Genomic DNA, 12694 nt, shown 5'->3' on the forward strand with positions numbered 1-12694 from the left:
CCCTCTGCTGCCCCACAAATCCTGGGCTCATGGCTCTTTTTTTTTTTCTTCAAGGAGGGAGGTGGGAAAAGGGAAATCATTTGGGATACAGCCACCAGATCTGGGTGTCATTGCCTTTTGGCTCATCATGTGCCAAAATGCAAGATCTGAGTCCTGAGGCTTGTGTTCGGCAGCTGCTCTAGGCTCTGATCCAAGTAACCATCTGAGCTCTCGTTAAAGACCCATTTCACCCTCAATGCTTCAGCTGGGGACTCAAATGACTTGGTTGAGCTCCAGAGCTCAACAGGGGCCATAAAAAGCAACAGGAGAAAGGTAATACGCAAGGACACAAAGTCCATATCAAGATCTGGGGGTGGGTTTCCCAAATCCATAAAGATTAAGCTCTGGATGGGGGTCCTGCATCTCAGAAAATACTTTTTGTCTTCCAGGAAGATTGTGTGCAGCTTTGGAGGTCTTGCATTAAATGGGAGTGATAATTAATATGTGAGGACCTTCCGTGGCTGAAGTTTGTCTATAACATGTCAGGTTGTCTCCACCTGAGCTGCTCATCACAGCTCTGGTTATGGAGATAAAAGGTGAGTGACAGTCATCTAGTTACTTGGGGAGGTCACATTACCATCAACAGAGAAATGTAGGCACTTCTGGAGACTGATTCATCTTCTCCTAATGAGGACTTGAACACAGACCATAAATGCTGGTTTCAGAGTCAGCCCAGTTATCTGACACATCCAAGTCGAGATCTTTCCCTTGGAGACATCGGGAGCTAAGGGGAGACAAATCCCGACCCCAGAGGTTGCGTTGCAGGAATTATACTAGCAAAACTAGCCTTGGCGTGCTGATGCCAGTGGTTTGCAAAGGGTTTCTGATTTCTATTACAGGTTGCATCCATCCCGATATCTTTGCAGTTGGGGAAAAAAAGTCACACGGAGGAGGGGTATCCATCCTCTACCTGAACTTCTGTTACTTGAAAACTTTTCTGGCATTTGCATTTTCTAGCATCTGCCAAACGGCAGCATCAGACTTCATGCATGCGGTTACTGCTAATCCAGGCTTGCTCATTTGGGACTGGAAATGAGCTTTTTCAGGTCAGTTTAAAAACAATCCTGGGCTTGGAGAGGAATCCCTCATTTTCTCAGAGGAAAATAAAGTCTAAATACTGGCGTTTGCTATGGCCCACCATTTATGATCAGAATTAACAGGACAAAAGACTCAGGCAAGAAGCAGAATATATATATATGTATTTATATGTATATATTCAGACAGAGACTCATATATATGGAGGTCCATATATATGTACACATATATACACCAGACATGTAATTATACCCATTTATATGTACACAATTCCCTATGGGAAAGGAATTTTTCTGCAGACCACCATCTCCACCTCTGTGTAGTTTTACCTACCCACCCTTTCTCATATACAGTGATAAATATACACACATGCACGTCGGTCCCTATGGAAGGAAAATAGCTTTCTCTTCCACTTTCCACTTCTCTTGATCTGTAAATAAACACAAACTGTACGTTTTTCCTATCTCACGCATGCATTTTTCATCCCATATCTGCAGAGAGAAAGGAAGAGGTGGTGGTGTATGAGCTGGAGGGGAATCCATAAGCTATCCAGGGATGCATAAATAGCGAAGAAAGGGAGCGACACCTCAACAGAAACAATGGGCAGCCCAGTGGGAGAAGCAGGAGGAGAACAAGGTGGGTATAGGGGGAAACCCAGGACAGACGATGCCTGGACAGACAGACGAGCGCATCCCACTGCCCTCCCTGTGAGCCCAGGTGACCCCGCGTACCTCGGAGCAGAGGTGTAGGAAAGGGGCATCCTCCCAAATCGCCCAACCTTTTGCGTCGGGAGAGTGCTAGTGGGGGCCAGGTGGGGGACGAGCCTGGTGGCCGAGGGGTCCCAGCGGGAGGTAGCCCGCGGCAGTCGCTCCACCACGCTCTGACGAAGGAAACCAGCCTGAGTCCTGGGTACCTCTGACATTCTGGTGCCGCTCAAGCTCCTGCTCCTTCCTAGGCCTCCGTTGCCCCATTTGTCCCCTCTGTCACCCGTCCACCCCCACTGCATCTCACTTACCATTCCTTCCCCTCCCCCATTGCATCTATCCTGGGCACCCACCGAACTCCTGCCCTCCTCCTCCTCCTCCCCAGCCTCTTCAGCTCTGCTCTCTCCCCCTGTGCCAAAGCTCTTTTCCCTGCCCAGAGCCAGGATCACATTTCCAGCACCTCCCTCCACCTGTCTCCAAGTCCAGACCCTCTCTGCAGCCCTTTAACCCTCTCTAATGCCTCACTTCTGCTTCCAGAGGAGTAGGGCCTCAGGAAAGTGTGAAGCTTTTCATCCCTCCTCCAAAGCCATCGATGAATGATTCACCTCCCAGCTCATATTTGGGGCAGCACCTGTAGAGAAGGGCAGAAACATCTCCTGCAGGACATCTCCTACCTACCATGGGAAGCTTGTTCAGCTAAAGAGAGGCTGGGGCACCCAAAACAGCAGGGAGGAGAGGGAAGATAAAAAATGCAACTCTAATAATGTGGTTTCTTGCCGGACTAACTGTTGGTGCCAAACCATTGATCACCCTTTGGATTCTGTCCTATGTTAGGCAAGTCCAAGAACATTCAAGCCCTCATGCCTGTGCCTCCAGGTAGGACATGGGTGAGCAATCACCATCCTGCACTGCAGGTCCCGCTGCTCACCCAAAAACTGGCGCCAGCTGCGAGGCTGGATGGACAGAGATTTGGGCTCAGCCCCAGGGCTGGGATAGGTCTCCTCCAAACTCCTCACTCCAGAAACAGGTTCGAAGTCGAACCTGGCTTCAGAAGATACCTGTACCCACACAAAGCAGCAGTCCCTACAGCCCCAAGCCACACAGCAATCGCTGCAGCTATCAGTTCCTCAGCAAAACAAACTCTTCAGGAAGTAATAAAGAAAAGGACTATCCCTTCCCTCTGCTGCCCAGTGGAGTAAACAGGATTTTTTTTTTATCCTCATTAAAAAATACCGTCTGTCATTTAGCTAAGTAATTTCTTGCTGCACTGAGCTTCCCAGCGGAAAATGCATCAGACAAAATAAACCCCCCTCTTGCCTTTTTTCCTCTCCCTTTTGCTGCAATAAGATGAAATAAAGTCCAGAATATCCATTTTCTTAGAGCAGGCAGTGACAACAACAGAATCAGCACCTCTACAGGATTCCCACACTTTACGCTCATGGTTTCTTCTCCTGCCATAGAAGTTTTGCCCTCAAAAATATGGGTGATGCTAAAAAAAGTCCATTTATTTGAAAACTGCCTGTAATGCATTGCTTTCTCCTCTTCAGGGCCTTTGAGCTGCAGGCAGCAGCTACAGGTGTCCTGAACAGATCAAGCTGTTCCTTTGAGTTTCATCCAAAGTCAGCAGCAGGAGTCAGATACCTCCTGAAGGACCATTTGTTGTCTACCCTAGATGGATGACTTGGCTCCTGTTGCCTGGAATTTTGGGTTAGCACAGGTGATATAAATACCTAATATCTATTAGATATACATGTTCTTTATTTCTCTTGGCTTCCAGCAGCTCCTTGATGCTTCCCTTTGCAACCTTTGGTGCCAAGTTCCCAGCCAAGGCTTTCCCAGCACTGCACTGTAGGGTAAAATGGGATGCAACCAGGGGAAAGCACCTTGGCTTGCCCTTGGGGCTTTAGCAGCAGGATTATGTTCAGGGCCACAAGCTGCTTCCAGACCACCAGGAATGCTGAGTCTGAAGAGCTGTTAATAGGAGCGTCTGTCTGGAGAAGGAAAACACGCACACAAGCCAAATGTGGCTGCCAGTTATAAGCCTGCAGGTTTATTGCTAGAGCTGAAACAGAATCAGGCCAGACATAGGGGAGCCCTGCAGGGGTCCAACCATCCGAATTTAGGGGGATAACGGTTCAGGATTAAACTGAGGACTCAGAGTGTTGAAATGGCTGGACCACATCAGTGGCCCTGGTCCTGCCCCTGCTGCAGGCTAGTCCGTGGGATCCTCATCCCACTCCTCGTTGCAGAGGTCTGTCTCACAGCAGGAATACCGGGACGTCAGGCGGGACTCTGCGTCAGACGCCCGTTCTCGGCCACAGTTCATCACGGAGGTGCAGCCTTGCTGGTAATAAAGGGTCACCTTCCCTGTAGAGGTGGTGGGGAGAGGGGACCGTGGTTAGAAGAAAGCAGCACCAAACTAAAACAAAACAAAAAAATCAGTGGTGGGCTTTGGAAAGGTGGGAAACCAGCCCCTTAAATAGCACAGCCAAATGAAGTCACACCTTGCTTGTTTTAATTAGGACAAAGAGCTCGCTGGGGCACGTGCATACAGACAAAGCTCACATGGGTTCTTCAAGTAAGAGTCTCTCCTTTGCCTAAAAAGGACCCTTTTTTTTTAACCATACATCATGCAGCCTCCACTGAGAGAAGGAATCTGGCCCCTTGCGTTAGCCCTTTCCCCTGATCGGGTTCATTGTCCCATCCTCATTCATTCTGCAAATCAAACTAGTTTTCCAAAGGCCAGGACAACCCCTGCTGAGCCAAAGGCAACACACGGTTTTGACACCCCCCTGCCTCTGCATACCCAGGGAGGTTTTAATGATGGCACATTTCTCTCTCCGCTCACAAGTAGTTTCATTCGCTCCGCGGAAACACCCGATGAAGGGGATCTTGTACTTGCAGACTTTGCATTGAAGAGCCTGGACTGCAGCAGACAGAAGAGGCAATGAACATGAGGCTCCATTCTGCAGAGCTGTGGGCGGTTTTGCTTCAAACACCCCTACAATAAGATGGGGGTGACCCCAGAGAAGATGTAGAGCCCACCAGGGAAGGGACCAAGTATCACCATCACTAACAGACGTGGTAACGGGAGCCTTCGTCTGTCAGGAGAGGGAGATGATGGACAGTAAACACTTCTGGGCAGAGCTCTGCAGACAGACACAGCCTCTGGTGAGCAAACCAAACTACATGAATGTGGATGTGGGCTTTAGGGTGGGGTTTACCCAGATGAAATGGGGTTCATCCACAGCAAGACCATCACAACAGCTCTCTGGGGCAGAACAGGTGCGCATCCAGCCCAGGACCCAGCAACCTGCCGCTGAAGGTGCTGGCCCAGAGGAGGTCTGTTTGGGTGCAATAGCTCTCCTGGGAAGTGAAAAATTTTCATGCAAGCAATGATGAGAACAGTCGCAGAGATTTCTCGCCACTGGCTGTAGACTCAGAGCAGATGATACCCAGCTCACGCAGAGACAGCACTGCAGACATCAAGAGCTTGGAAAGACTCATCCAACTACCATCAGATATTCCCTTTATTAAATCCTATTTAACTGTAACCCTCCACTTACCGACTCCGATGCACAAGGCAAGAGTCAGCCCCATGAAGAGCACCTTCATCTTGGGAAACGGGACAGATCCTGACCTTCCAGCTGCACTTCAGCCCAGCACAGGGTTACCTGTGAACGAGAACGGCTCATGCGGTTTATTCATCCCTGTAATGAGTTTCCTCAGTTATCAGCCTTCTAGCAGGAGGAAACCAATCAGGCAAAAACTTCACAGTACAGATGTTTCTGATCTCTGTTTTAGGGCAAAACCAGTAGAGGAACTTGAAGCACATTATTAGATAATCCTCCAGCACCTTAAAAAGCTGAAATACAGACAATTCCATCTTTTTTCTTCTATCAATTTTTACAGCCATGCATTCAAGGCAGAAATCTCCAAGTGAATAAAATGATCTTATGAGGGAAAACAACACATCTGTTTATTTCCTAAGATGCTTCCACCTCTTGCTTAGACATAGCACCAGCAATTGCATGTATGCAGAAACAGGCAGGTTTAGGCAAATAAAGGGGAAAAATATTTGAACGCCCAACCCTGGCACTAGGAGTCTTATACTCTACCAACTGAACTAGCCAGGAAACCAAAATTATCTAGTTCCATTATTTTTCTCACAGAAAGCATAAATTGGATGCTGATTTAGCAAAATGCCCAATTTTATGAGCATAAAACAAAGGGTATTCAAGTAAGTGGAGGCCCTTTCCTGGGGGATTTAAGAGGGTGTGTTGGGATGGTGCCAGTGGATGCAAGCACAGAAGGAAGACACAGGAAAGTCCCAAAGCAAAACCCCAAGAGAAGGTCCCTTACCAGACTCTGCTTTTCCCTCGGAGCTCCAGGCATCCACAAGCCACGTGTCCCTGCTGCTTTTATTTCTCTCCTGCTCTTGGGCTGACCCAGGACCTGAATGACCTCGGAGCAGGTGGGGGATATTGTTTGGTGGGAACAATGCTTCTGCTCACACCTGGGTAAACACGGCTCCTCCTCGAGCCCAGGCAGACCTTCCATGGCATGGAGTTATTCATTACATGGGCGAGTCTGCAGGCTCTCAGGCCCTTGAATCTCATTTCAATCCCAGCACCCAACTTTGAAGTCAACTCAGGGTTAACTCTGCAGGAAAGACCCAAAGAGGCAGATTTTATAGACAAACGAGTAAGTCTACAGCCCTTCTCTGCTTGTGAAGGCAGCACCTTCACCAGTCCCCTTTTGAGACCAGCTAATTTGGGTTTTCCTCCAATAACAAGGGTAGAAGGATGTGCCTTATCCCACGTAGGAGTCCTGCCAAAAAGCACACCCTCCCATCTCCCTTCTCTATCCCCCTCCCTGTTCAGCATCATGTTTAATCACACTGATTCATCACGTTGGGTGCGGTTTTTCATGGAGCAGAGAAGAGGGAAAAAAAAAAAAGCATCAAGGGATGGGAAACTTTCGCCTTATCCTGGAGCCCATTTCTCCTAAGCAAGCAGGACTTTGCAGAAGAGAAAAAGACTTTCAGTACTTCCTATTGTCCCCCCCTCATTGCTGTATTTTTCTTGTTTCGATTTTCTTATCCAGCCTTTCCCTCAGCTGAGCTACTCCAGGCATGGGACCTGGAAGAGCTAAAATGCATCTTTTCACACACCTTCAAGTCAAACCAGGAGTTCAAGTACAGACCAGGAGGTTGGCTTCTTTTAAGACACAGATGGGTGGCAGAGCTGCATGAACTCTTATGTTATTTCTCATGGAGCAAACCAGCTTGTGTCATGGCCTTGACGGGACACAGGTCAATCCAGTTGACAAGCCCCACGGGTGGATGCTTGCTCAACACAACAAGTGCTCCAAGAACTAACACAACCCATGGACTACACATGCTGGAGAAATATGGGTCATAAGAGGGCCTGGTGCCCACAGTCAGACCTTTTTTCTGGAGGGTTGAAGCTGCATGGTTATGGCCTGAAGTAATGACATGTTTAATTAGGACATGATTCTCAGAAACCTGCCTACCTGCCTCGAGTTATTTCCAAGTCCTTTGGCTTCACCTGTACCAACCCAACACGATGTTTATGCAGCTGTTCTTGTGCTGACAGGAGAAGTACAGATGATACCTGCATTTTCTGGAGCATGAAGCCAAGCTCAGCTCCTCCAGGCAGCCAGAATCAAAGAGCAAGTGGAAGAAGTTCCCAGAGGGCTGGGTCCTTGTATGAATTCAACACACATCCTGCTCCGGAGAACTCTGGAAAGAAGCACAGTGTAATACTTTCCCAGTCCAAAGCTCAGCTTGTTTTCATCTCTGCTGCACAGCACCGTTCACCTTGCTCTCACATGTGGTGCATCCTCTGCTGTGGAGCAAAAGGCTTTGGTCTAAACCAGAAGGGATACTCTCAATCTAAGGCATTAAACACAACAAAATAGGTTAGTAAATATTTTTTCCCTTGTGTTTAGAAATGTGCTGTAAAGTGAAGACCGTGGATTTCCTGGGACTTATCAGGCACTCTGAGAGTACCTGGGGTTGGATTTGCTCCAATTTATTACCCAGTTCCAGTCTGGAGAGGTTTACATGGCTCAAAGACTGCATCAAAGCAATAAGGAATAACGTAATGTTAGGGCTTGAGACAGGGGCAAGTAGAAATCACTCTGAAGTGCTAGAGATTGAAGGAGCCAACTTTTCTCCTTTCCGAAAAAAAGGAAAGCCACCCTGACTACCAGATGGCACTGGATTTGTTGGGAGACAGCTCCTCTCTCGGAGTTAGTGATCCACCCTGTGGCAAACATCCCTGAAATTTTGACGAGGGGGAGAAAATAAGAAGAAAAGAAACGCCCAACGTGGGGCTCGAACCCACGACCCTGAGATTAAGAGTCTCATGCTCTACCGACTGAGCTAGCCGGGCTCTGCTTGCAGCCCTGTACGGCAGCTTCTCAGCATCACCCCAGGCGCAGGCAGTGACCTTGGGGGGGGGCGGGGGTTCGTCTCAGGAGAGAGAACGCAGCAGGAAAAGCTCCAGGCCGGCAGCTCCCTTTTCTTTCTCCCGACGTGGTTGCTGGAGCGCCAAGTCCCCTTTGGTCTGTGCCCAACCAGACTCCGCACCCACGTCCGGGAGCACTCGGACAGCGGAGGAGGGCGGGAGGGGGGGCGGGATGCTTTGCATCGCGCAGCTGAATCTGCGAAATGTAAAAAAAAAAAAAAAAAAAAAATTAAAACTCTCTTCCCTGACCGGGAATCGAACCCGGGCCGCGGCGGTGAGAGCGCCGAATCCTAACCACTAGACCACCAGGGAACTGCGATAGGGTGTTTTCCCCCAATGTGAGCTCAGATACGCGGGGGCACAAACGGTTGCACAGGAGGGTGTTTTCCTCTTCCTTCCTTTAGCAGCTAAAAAGGACCCCCCCACCCCCCCACACCCCCCCTTGTGTTTATTTTCTGCTGCCATCCAGCAGCAAGCCCTTCTCGGTGGTTTCTCCAGCACCTGGGAGTCTGAAAGTCACCAGCCACCAAATGCCTTTTTCCCCCTCCTCCTGGGGACACCTGGTCCCCAAACACATGGTTGTTTGTCTGCTCCCATCAGAACTGGAAGGTCTTCCCAACTTTCCAGCTGCTGGATTCAATCTCAATGCATTCAGCTGGGTTGAAAACGCCCCAGAAGCCCCAAGTTCCTCCATTTCTTGGGCGCAATGGGTGAAAAAGAGCAGGTTACTGGCATCTCAGTAGCTCTATAAAAATATGCAGAGCTGCGGATGATGATGTTGCTGCAAGGGGATCAGTCTGATCCTTGAGATTCATGATAATTTCAGACCACTTACTGATTTTTAGGCGTTTTCCCCATGTTTGAACACAGTTCAGTTGTTACACAGGCCTCTTTCCCCAGCTACTGCACACAGATCTCCTGATTTTTGAGGGAATTCTCCATTTTCAGAAGAGACTCCCTTCAGCTCCTGATGTGCCACATTACAAGTCCCATTATTTTGGCACATATCTACACACAGAATAGAAATAAGACGGGAGGAGGATGAGAACAGTTCAGTAGAAAAAGCTTTCTCCTGCCAGGTCCTTTATGGGAGTTTCTGGAAGAGTGGGAATGTGAACAGCAAAGAGCTTTAACAAAAGCTATGTGGTGATGTAGGTCAGCACAGATGCATCAAGGAGGGGAAAGACCAGATTTAACGACAGTGGGTTGTGCTCCAGAGAGTTAATTGAATGAGGAGCCTGAGATCTGGCTGCTATTCTAGGTCATGTCCCAAGAACAAATAATTCCATCCAGAAGCAGGAATGCATGACTGCAAAGTCTCCCCCTCTACACAGTTTGTTTTTTTTTCCCCCAGCTCATTCATGGGATGAACGAATGCAAAATGTTTTTTGCAGGGAAAGGAACAAACTGGTTTCTTGATTTTGAGGATAGTGGAATTATCTCTGTGGGTACAACATCCAGAAATAAAGCTAAGCCATGAGACAAGCATGGGAAGGAGCTCAACCTGGGCTAGAGACAAGCTGGATGGAGGAGTAAAGATGCAAGAGGAAGAGCCACAAAATATTTAAGCAATACTTAAGTCAAAGAAATAGCAACATCCCAGGAACAAAACCAACATCACGTAGGGACAGCACCAAAGTTGTTCACCATCATGCAGCAGAAGAACCCTACCCCCTTGGTATATAAACCCCCCATGTTGGATAATTCCCATCCTGGGCTCTCTGTTCAGGGTTTGCCCTACAATATCTGAGTGAGGGCAGCAGAGAAGTCTGTGGGGCAGGAGGCAGGGCTGAGGGCAAGCTGGGAATGCAGCCCACGAGGTGGATCAGCAGTATCCATGGCCACACACAGATGCTCCTCTAAAGCAGCTTGCAAAAAGGGCTGAAATCTCCAGGACTGAGCTTAAATAGAGCTCCCAGGCATGGGCAGGGTGTCCCAGGTGGGGCTGTCCAGGGCCATTAATTAGTGCCCTCAGCTGGGCAGCTGGCCTTTCCACTTTAGGAAGAAGGGCTGATGATTGCCACAGGCACAGCAATACCCCTCTGCATGAGCTCAGGATGTGACAGCAGAGTCTGCTTTAGCTCTCTCTAGCCTGGTGATGGAAAAAAAAAAGAAGAGATCTCATGAAGCAGCAGGGTGTAAATGCAAATTTTTCCTCTCTATCCATGTGGAAAGCAAATGTCTAAAATTACAGATGTAAAAGATGTGCATGGTTGAAGAAGTCATCCCACCCTCTCCACGGGTCCCAGGTTGAAAACCACCCCAAAATAACCACTAAATTAAATCTCAAAGAGCACGTGGGTGTCCTGTATGAGCGCGTTGCAGAGAGGGATGGAAAATGGTAAAAAAGGGAAAAAACCCCTCAAAAAAAGCAGTGTTTCTGCCTGGTTTCGAACCAGGGACCTTTCGCGTGTTAGGCGAATGTGATAACCACTACACTACAGAAACCTGCTTTCTTGGAGGGGGGGGGTCATGTTTGTGGAAAACCAGAATAAAGGTTGTTCCACCGAATTTTCCCCATTCCTAGTGACGCTCCCTACATCCATTTGCCCCTTTTTTCCTCCTTTTGCTTCTTTGGGGTTTTTCACCTCATCTTCCAAGACCAACAACCACAAAAGCTTCTCTCTCTCCCTTTGCCAACACTCATCCAGGCCACTTTTCTTCACAGAATCATAGAGTTGTGGAATCATTTAGGCTGGAAAAGACCTTTGAGATCAAGTCCAATTGTTAACCCAGAGCTGTAAAGTTCATCACTAAACCATGTCCCTAAGCACAGCCTCTACGTGTCTTTTAAACGTCTCATGGTCTCCTGAGGGTGGTGAAAGCAAAGGACACAACCAAGAGAAACCCAACACATAATACTTTTTGACACTCAGAGGGAATTCTCCGATTAAAACTGCTTTTTCAGGGAGAAAATGCACTATACAATGCCTTCCTCAGATACCCCAAAGAAGGAGTTGGAGTCCCCAGCCACTGCTTTGCAATGGGCAGGGCCATGGCCCCTTCTCCAGCTGGCCAAACCAGAGCTAAATGACACTCTGTGGTCACCCATCTTCACACAGAATGACCCAACTCCTTTAATATCTGCAAGATAGGGAGGGAAAAAACCGTAAAAAGGAGTGTTTCTGCCCGGTTTCGAACCGGGGACCTTTCGCGTGTGAGGCGAACGTGATAACCACTACACTACAGAAACGGGGTGAGGTCAGGCCTTTGCATCATACCTGGAATAGGGTGATCCCCATTCCCCTCAGCGGGTGCTCCCAGGCACCTCAAACCCCTCTGGCAAACGCACCCCCTCTCCCGTATTGCTCCCCTCAGCCAGACCCCAAACCCACTTCATCTGAACCCATTTTCTCTGCCTGTTGCTCTCCAGCTTCTGGAACATCACCCGGAAACATGGAGCTGTCCTGCTGCGTGCAAGGGGTTTGCACACTCAGTCGCACATTCGCCTCACACACAAAAGGTCCTCGGCGCACGACTGGGCAGAAACAGCCTCATCTTTTTCCTGAAAACACAAAAAAACCCCCAAGCCACTTGTTTCTGCCACACCATCCAGACAGCCTGATCAGGCATTTCACCAAATCTGGGTTTGGGTTGGGTTCCTCCACAGTAAAACCCAGGAGGAAGAAAAGGAGTCAGTTCCTTTGCTGAATATTAATGCATTTTTTTTGAAAAATCAAGGCATTTAGACGTATATTATAGATCTATTTAAAGTTATCCATAAAAGTGTGCATTGTAATATAGAAATTAAGGTTTCAACAGCAGGGACGGCCCTTCATGCTTTTTAATTTGCAGCCCTGCTGCTCTGCAGTTTGGAAGCAGTGTTTTGCTGAAGGTTACGAATGAGTGAAAACCCAAGGAGATGCTTTAAAAATACCCTAAAAAAGCCCCAAAAGCAGATGTTTCTGCCTGGTTTCGAACCAGGGACCTTTCGCGTGTTAGGCGAACGTGATAACCACTACACTACAGAAACCCGACTGTGGGGCGCTGCGGGGGACCCCCCTCTCGCAGGATGAATCTAGGTCTCTACCACCCTCTCCTAGCTCCTTTTCTAGCGAAATTCACCTCAAATTAGCCATCACCATTAGAAAATGAGCATTTTTTGTAGCCACCCGCACTCGAGGGTAAAAAGAAGAACAAGTTTGTTTGAGCCATGGCTCAACACAGAGAAGTCCTGCAGGACCCCCGAGGAAGAAAAGTTGGGTTTTTAAAGAATTAGCTTTTTTCTGGAGACACTTTCCCTGACCGGGAATCGGAACCGGGTCACGGCGGTGGCAGCACCGGATCCTAGCCATTAGACCATCAGGGAGAGCTGGTTTGGGGGAAAATCAATGGTTTTAATTACTTTTGCTCTTTTTAAAAAAATTTTTTTGTCGGGTTTAATTAAGTTTGTTAATTTTTATTAGTTTTGCTGTCGAAGCA

The 12694-nt window shown here is 48.3% G+C and overlaps 1 long non-coding RNA gene and 5 other non-coding genes across 7 annotated transcripts; 1 reads left to right on the plus strand and 5 right to left on the minus strand.

The window, feature by feature from the left end:
* The first annotated feature begins 144 nt into the window (after nt 1-144).
* On the plus strand, nt 145-5400 carry LOC129734451 (uncharacterized). 2 transcript variants are annotated; one of them, XR_008730048.1, is made up of 3 exons: nt 145-1085; nt 1572-1710; nt 2316-5400. It is a non-coding gene; the product is annotated as an uncharacterized LOC129734451 (long non-coding RNA). The 2 variants fall into 2 exon arrangements; XR_008730047.1 differs by lacking the exon at nt 2316-5400 and having other exon boundaries at nt 145-312; nt 429-1085; nt 1572-1681.
* Nucleotides 5401-8124: 2724 nt separating this feature from the next.
* TRNAK-CUU (transfer RNA lysine (anticodon CUU)) lies at nt 8125-8197 on the minus strand. Its single transcript has one exon. It is a non-coding gene; the product is annotated as a tRNA-Lys (tRNA).
* Nucleotides 8198-8512: 315 nt separating this feature from the next.
* Nucleotides 8513-8584, minus strand: TRNAE-CUC (transfer RNA glutamic acid (anticodon CUC)). The gene has a single exon. It is a non-coding gene; the product is annotated as a tRNA-Glu (tRNA).
* A 2063-nt stretch (nt 8585-10647) lies between these two features.
* On the minus strand, nt 10648-10720 carry TRNAV-AAC (transfer RNA valine (anticodon AAC)). The gene has a single exon. It is a non-coding gene; the product is annotated as a tRNA-Val (tRNA).
* A 672-nt stretch (nt 10721-11392) lies between these two features.
* TRNAV-CAC (transfer RNA valine (anticodon CAC)) lies at nt 11393-11465 on the minus strand. Its single transcript has one exon. It is a non-coding gene; the product is annotated as a tRNA-Val (tRNA).
* Nucleotides 11466-12172: 707 nt separating this feature from the next.
* TRNAV-AAC (transfer RNA valine (anticodon AAC)) lies at nt 12173-12245 on the minus strand. The gene has a single exon. It is a non-coding gene; the product is annotated as a tRNA-Val (tRNA).
* Nucleotides 12246-12694: the final 449 nt, after the last annotated feature.

The sequence above is a fragment of the Falco cherrug genome, chromosome 21 (genome assembly GCF_023634085.1).
Source record: "Falco cherrug isolate bFalChe1 chromosome 21, bFalChe1.pri, whole genome shotgun sequence".
Classification (NCBI taxonomy): domain Eukaryota; kingdom Metazoa; phylum Chordata; class Aves; order Falconiformes; family Falconidae; genus Falco; species Falco cherrug.